Raw genomic sequence first — 6,021 nt, forward strand, 5'->3', positions numbered from 1 at the left:
TTTACTTATTTATTTACTTTGTTTTAATTTTTTTCCTTAAGAACTTGGTACATTCACATAATGTGTTTGAGCAAATCCATCCCCATCCCCTCCCCTAAAATCCCTCCCCTTTCTGCCCTCCTAATTCCATCTGCATTTTAATAGAAACTGCTGAGTCCATTTAGTGCTGACTAGATGTGTGGGGTGAGTACAGACATCCAGGGGAGCATGGACAACCATCAAGGGCCAAATCCATGAAGAAAACTGGGCCCTCTGCCCTGTAGTCATCAGTTCCCAGTAGTTCCTCAATTAGGGGAGAGGAGCTTCCAGAGTCTCCACCCGTCTATTCTGGGATTTATCTGTGCAGATTTTGTAGATGGGAACCTAGACACTGTGAAACACATGAACACACACACACACACACACACACACACACACACACACACACACACACCAATTTTAAAACCAGAGAATGGTTTTTAAAAGGTTACACAACGTCCTAAATTCAGTTCCTTGGTGGCGAAATATTTGAATTCCACACCAGATCATAATACTATCTATATAAAATTAAATTATTCAAATGAATATTTTAAATTTCAGCGGACCTTTATCTGTTAAATAGCACAGGCTGAACGAAATCAGTTGGTGCCAAACCTCCCTACGGCTGCACAAGAAAAATTGGAAATTAGTGTTCGAAAGCATGAATCCACAAGGGTGAGGGGGTCATCAGAGATCGAGGACCTACAGGATCGAGGGTACGGAGGCTCAGTAGACCAGACAGGTGGATCATAAGAAAAGAGTCTGGAAAACGGGCCATTCATACCTTGACAACCTTCAAAGTCTAGGGGAATCGCAAGGATAGGTACCCCCCGAAGTGGGAATCAAAAAACTTTAGTACATTTACAGGACACTTAGCTTCTAAATACAGTGTGGATTGGAGTCTATAGTGTGAAAAGGCATAGGAGTAGTAGTGTCCAGTTTTCCCCTTGCTGTGACAAAATTGTGTCGTTTAGGGGCTGGAGAGATGGCTCAGCTACTCAGAACCCTTAGCATCCTCACAACTGACTCTGGCTCTGGGAGATCTGACTCCCTCTTCTGGCCTTTGCAGGTTCGGCAGCCACATGACATAACACAAAAAAGACCCATGAACAAAAGTAAAAACGAGAACTTAAAATGAGTCCTTTAGTTGATGTTAATGCACCGAGGTGTATAGAGAGAATCTCTTCTAAGCATCACCTGTCAATAAAAAAGTCTATGACCTATGAACTGAGGCAGGAAATAGAAGGCGGGACACTGGCAGGAAGAGGGGATTCTGGGAAATAGTGTATAAAAGGAGACCCAGGGAGGGACGCTGCGGCAGATGCTAAAGGAGATGTTGAGGAAGATGCTAAGAATGGGGATGAAAGAGCAGTAAATAACCATATAGAAGACACAGAATAGTTTGAATGGGTTAAATAACTTAGTCCGGGAATGAGCCAAAGTTTGTGGCTCAGGAATTTGTTAATAAATAATCAGTTTCAGAGTTGTCATTGTGGGAGCGGGAGCTGGGAAGGAAAAAAAAGTACTTTTTTTTTCCCAAAGGTTAATTTCTCCTAATTTTTTTCATATGATTATGTAAGATGATAATATATGGCAATCATGTGTAGGTTATATGGGAAATTGCAACTATCCTGGAGAATTCTAATAAATATGTTTTTTAATGCAAACTCGATAGTGATATTACTCCACTTCCATTTTTCAAGTCTCTGTCTATTCTAACATATATGTGTTTATTTTATCTACACTAGAAAATGTCCTTGTGATGTAATGAAACATTAGTCAGCCCAAGTAAGATGCTTTCTGTAAGTCAGTTAACCTCAGGCACTGAGAGCTGTGATGACTTAAGATGGGCCCAAAGCACTTTCGGGATCACGAACTGATGAACATGGGGTTGTGGTCATATTCACCACCAAAAGTGACCACATACACACACACACACACACACACACACACACACACACACACAAAGAGAGAGAGAGAGAGAGAGAGAGAGAGAGAGAGAGAGAGAGACAAACAGCCGACATCACTGACTAACTATACCTCAGTTAGAGCTGTGGCTTTGAGAACCTGGAGGAGGTGACATTGGGTTTCTATGGCCTTACACTTTGGCAGAAGCAGACAGCCACACTCACAACTCTCCCTCTGGTCTCCCTCTTCCTTCACAGCATGTTCCAACACAATTTGTTATTTCTGATTTTATCCATCCAGTCTGGGCATCCCTCTTCCAGAAGTTAACTTTTTTGCTCAGTGTGTGTATGTGTGTGTATGTGTGTTTGTGTGTGTGTGTGTGTGTGTGTGTGTGTAAGAGAGACTCTGCATGTGTGTGACAGAGAGAGAGAGAGAGAGAGAGAGAGAGAGAGAGAGAGAGAAATAATTAGTAACCCAGTTAACACATGTGCATGCACACATATGTGGAAGCCCAAATTACCTTTTAATGTGTTTGGTGGATCGAATAGCAGTGGGCCACAATAGAAACATGTGTTTGAAAGCTTGACCCATGAGGAGTGATACTATTGGGAGGTATGGCCATGTTGGTGTAGGTGTGATCTTGTTGGAGTGGGTGTGGCCTTGTTTTATTAGGTATGGCCTTGTTGGAGTAGGTGTGACTTTGTTGGAGGAAGTTTGCCACTGTGGTGGCTGGACTTTGAGATTTGTATATACTCCATCTATGCTCAGTGCTACAGACAATCCCTTTCTGCTGTCTGTGCATCAGGAACTTTGGGCTCCTCGAGCACCAAGTCTGCCTGGATGCTCCCATGATTCCTGCCATGATGACAATGGACTGAACCCCTGACTGTAAGCCAGCTGCAGTGGAACCGTATCCTTTATAAGAGTTACCTTGGCTGCTGAGTCTGCAGCCATGAGCATGCTCAGGCTACAGAAGAATCTAGCCTCTAGTGTCCTCCACTGAGGTAAAAAGAAGGTCCAGTTGGACCCCAATGAGACCAATAAAATCGCCAATGCCAACTCCTGTCAGCTGATCAGGAAGCTGATTGAAGATGGCCTGATCATCTGGAAGCCTCTAACTGTCCATCCTCAGACTCACTGCCAGAAACACACCTTGAAGGGCAGGCATATGGTCATAGGGAAGAGAAAGGGAACTGCCAACACTTGGGTGCCTGAGATGGTGACCTGGATGAGAATGATAAGGATCCTGCACCGGCTTCTCAGGAGATACTGGGAATCTAAGAAGATGGACCGCCATATGTATCACAGCCTGTACCTGAAGGTCAAAAGGAATGTATTCAAAAACCAATGGATTCTTATGGAGCAGATCCTCAAACCAAAGGCAGATGAGGCCCGAAAGAAGCTACAGGCTGACCAGGCTGAGGCTCGCAGGTCTAAGACCAGGGAAGCACAGAAACGCGTGGGAGGAGCACCTCCAGGCCAAGAAGGAGGAGATCATCAAGACTCTGTCCAACGAGGAAGAGACCAAGAAATAAAGCTTCCTTCACATCTGTGCATAGTGACCTCACTGTGGCCTCACATGATCAGTCATTAAAATAAAACAAGCCTTAAAATAAAAAAGAGTGAGTTCTCTGCACCCAAATCCCATGGGAGGGAGAGCGAAACCTTCAGAGAGGCAGACAAGCCTGGGAAACCAGAAGAGACTGCTCCCTGCACACACATCTCGGACGCCAGAGGAAAAAGCCAAAGACCATCTGGAACCCTGGTGCACTGAAGCTCCCGGAAGGGGCGGCACAGGTCTTCCTGGTTGCTGCCACTGCAGAGAGCCCCTGGGCAGCACCCCACGAGCGAACCTGAGCCTCAGGACCACAGGTAAGACCAAATTTTCTGCTGCAAGAAAGCTGCCTGGTGAGCTTGGGACACATGGAAGCAGAATTTCTCTAGGACCGGGCACGTTCTGTGTTTACCGGAAGTCCCACACGCGCGGATCTCAGCCCGCAGCAGCTCTCTGCTCCCAGACCCGGTGAGAGAGAGATCCAACCGCCTGGTCAGGTGGGCACTCCTGAGGCTGCAGAGCGGAATAGAACACCAACACTGCTCACCCCTGCCCACATCCCTGGCCCAAGAGGAAACTGTATAAGGCCTCTGGGCTCCCATGGGGGAGGGCCCAGGAGCGGCAGGACACCTGCCTGAGACACCGCCGGAACCTGAAAGAAACAGACCGGATAAACAGTTCTCTGCACCCAAATCCCGTGGGAGGGAGAGCTAAACCTTCAGAGAGGCAGACAAGACGGGGAAACAAGAAGAGACTGCTCCCTGCACGCACATCTCGGACGCCAGAGGAAAAAGCCAAAGACCATCTGGAACCCTGGTGCACTGAAGCTCCCAGAAGGGGCGGCACAGGTCTTCCTGGTTGCTGCCGCTGCAGAGAGCCCCTGGGCAGCACCCCACGAGCGAACTTGAGCCTCAGGACCACAGGTAAGACCAAATTTTCTGCTACAAGAAAGCTGCCTGGTGAACTCAAGACACAGGCCCACAGGAACAGCTGAAGACCTGTAGAGAGGAAAAACTACACACCAGAAAGCAGAACACTCTGTCCCCATAACTGACTGAAAGAGAGGAAAACAGGTCTACAGCACTCCTGACACACAGGCTTGTAGGACAGTCTAGCCACTGTCAGAAATAGCAGAACAAAGTAACACTAGAGATAATCTGATGGCGAGAGGCAAGCGCAGGAACCCAAGCAACAGAAACCAAGACTACATGCCATCATCGGAGCCCAATTCTCCCACAAACATGGAATATCCAAACACACCGGAAAAGCAAGATCTAGTTTCAAAATCGTATTTGATCATGATGCTGGAGGACTTCAAGAAAGACATGAACACACTTAGGGAAACACAGGAAAACATTAATAAACAAGTAGAAGCCTACAGAGAGGAATCGCAAAAATCCCTGAAAGAATTCCAGGAAAACACAATCAAACAGTTGAAGGAATTAAAAATGGAAATAGAAGCAATCAAGAAAGAACACATGGAAACAACCCTGGATATAGAAAACCAAAAGAAGAGACAAGGAGCTGTAGATACAAGCTTCACCAACAGAATACAAGAGATGGAAGAGAGAATCTCAGGAGCAGAAGATTCCATAGAAATCATTGACTCAACTGTCAAAGATAATGTAAAGCGGAAAAAGCTACTGGTCCAAAACATACAGGAAATCCAGGACTCAATGAGAAGATCAAACCTAAGGATAATAGGTATAGAAGAGAGTGAAGACTCCCAGCTCAAAGGACCAGTAAATATCTTCAACAAAATCATAGAAGAAAACTTCCCTAACCTAAAAAAAGAGATACCCATAGACATACAAGAAGCCTACAGAACTCCAAATAGATTGGACCAGAAAAGAAACACCTCCCGTCACATAATTGTCAAAACACCAAACGCACAAAATAAAGAAAGAATATTAAAAGCAGTAAGGGAAAAAGGTCAAGTAACATATAAAGGGAGACCTATCAGAATCACACCAGACTTCTCGCCAGAAACTATGAAGGCCAGAAGATCCTGGACTGATGTCATACAGACCCTAAGAGAACACATATGCCAGCACAGGTTACTGTATCCAGCAAAACTCTCAATTAACATTGATGGAGAAACCAAGATATTCCATGACAAAACCAAATTTAAACAATATCTCTCTACAAATCCAGCACTACAAAGGATAATAAATGGTAAACCCCAACATAAGGAGGGAAGCTATACCCTAGAAGAAGCAAGAAACTAATCGCCTTGGCAACAAAACAAAGAGAATGAAAGCACACAAACATAACCTCACATCCAAATATGAATATAAAGGGAAACAATAATCACTATTCCTTAATATCTCTCAATATCAATGGCCTCAACTCCCCAATAAAAAGACATAGATTAACAAACTGGATACACAATGAGGACCCTGCATTCTGCTGCCTACAGGAAACACACCTCAGAGACAAAGACAGACACTACCTCAGAGTGAAAGGCTGGAAAACAACTTTCCAAGCAAATGGTCAGAAGAAGCAAGCTGGAGTAGCCATTCTAATATCAAATAAAATCA

General features: G+C 44.9%; 1 pseudogene; it reads left to right on the forward strand.

Moving 5' to 3' along the window:
- Positions 1 to 2,878: 2,878 nt before the first annotated feature.
- LOC147998061 (large ribosomal subunit protein eL19 pseudogene) lies at positions 2,879 to 3,461 on the forward strand (annotated as a pseudogene).
- The last annotated feature ends 2,560 nt before the right edge of the window (positions 3,462 to 6,021 follow it).

Source organism: Rattus norvegicus, chromosome Y, assembly GCF_021556685.1.
Source record: "Rattus norvegicus strain SHRSP/BbbUtx chromosome Y, alternate assembly SHRSP_T2T, whole genome shotgun sequence".
In the NCBI taxonomy this organism is placed as follows: domain Eukaryota; kingdom Metazoa; phylum Chordata; class Mammalia; order Rodentia; family Muridae; genus Rattus; species Rattus norvegicus.